Raw genomic sequence first — 1619 nt, forward strand, 5'->3', positions numbered from 1 at the left:
GCAAAATCCAGGCCAGGGTTAATCCCCCGCTGGGGCAGAAGGCGACCCACGCAATGCCCTCCCCCCTTCAGCTTCCTGCATAAAATGCCGCTATATAATGCTCTTTAGCGATTAGAATGGTTCTAATCAGGTCAGGCCTGGAGGTTCTGCCGTGGGACCCAAGTGCCCTCTGCTGGAGCATGTCTGAGATGCACTTTGAGTATGGATGAAAGAGCCCTGCCAGAAAGCTTGAAGGCCCCTCTCCGTAGCCACATGCGCTCTTCCAGAAATGGGCAAGCTGCCCACAAGGCAGCCCCATGCTCAGGTGCTCAGCCCAAAACAGTGGGAGGGCCAAGCTAATGGCCAATAACCTACGGTTTTCTTCTAACACGGTCCAAGCCAGTGGCTGCATCGCAGGGTTCAAATTTCAGTCAGGACTCCCCCCAAGGGTGGCATGCACACCCTTAGCAAAGGTGCTGGTCTGCAACACCCACCATTCCTAGCCAGCTGGGAACAATGGGGGTTGTAGTGCCAAGATGGGGCAGCCGTAGCTGGATCCCACACTGTGAAGAAGGCCTTCCTTTTTCCCGTCCTGAATGCCCCCCTTTTGGCTGTGTCAGATTTGACTCCACTGGGTTGAAAGTGCTGTGTATCCTGACCCACTTCCTCTTCAAAGCACATTGTTTCGAATATCGCTGTCGCCCTCGCTCACTGGCTTCCCACAGAACCCCTTTCCTCCTAGGGGGTTTGCTGCAGCCCCTTGGTCAGTTGGGCTGCCCCAGGTGCCTTTTCCAGGTGGGAACCACGTCTGTTTTCCCGGGGGTAGTCGCGTCACAGATTCGTTGGAAGCCAGGATGCAACTTGAGGTCATTCAAGTCTGACAGATTCTAAAGCCCATCATTCCCAGTGAAGAAAAAAATTCCTTTGTTTCGGCGAACGGGGCGGCATAAAAATGTTTTAATAAATAAATAAAATAAATAAAAAAGATATAGGAGAGATAAAGAGTTACCCAGTTGCCTTGCTGTGACAGTTCCATGACACAACACCCTGAGCTTGTGACCAGTTTTTGCCTTATTTAGTTGTCCAGTGGGTCTTACTGAGGTCTTATTCATTTCAAAAGGTCTACTCTTACGTAGAATCAACACCAGACACAATCCTAAGGGTTCTGTGGCACTCCAGCGATCAACAGATTTAAGCCCATTCCTCAGATAGCCAGTATATCTGGAGGTACCACAGTCTCTTGGGTGTCTTCGGTGCACCAACCCTCTGGGATTTGTCTCACAAGTAACTTTTTAAATGTTAGCAACCCGAAGAAAAACCCAGACCTTGCAAAGCGGGTCTCTACTGGTCCAGGTGGCTCAGACATTAACCGCTTTCATTAGCTGGCTGTACAACTACAGCAGAGAGTATGTCAGGGATTCCAGTTTTTTGCCCACTTCAGAAAAACCTCTCCTCACCTGCCACACTGGAAAGAATTTCGCCTTTGCTGCAAGGGAGCGTGGAGGGGGGGGGGGGACAGGCGCCACCCCAAATGATACACCACTGCTGCTGAGAGGCCAGAGCCAGGGCTGGGAAGCGGGGCTATCCCAAGTCAGCTGCCAGTACAAGGGCAGGCAGTTAGGAGATAAAAGGACCACATG

This window comes from Varanus komodoensis, unplaced genomic scaffold (genome assembly GCF_004798865.1).
Source record: "Varanus komodoensis strain SLA01 unplaced genomic scaffold, ASM479886v1 scaffold57, whole genome shotgun sequence".
Classification (NCBI taxonomy): domain Eukaryota; kingdom Metazoa; phylum Chordata; class Lepidosauria; order Squamata; family Varanidae; genus Varanus; species Varanus komodoensis.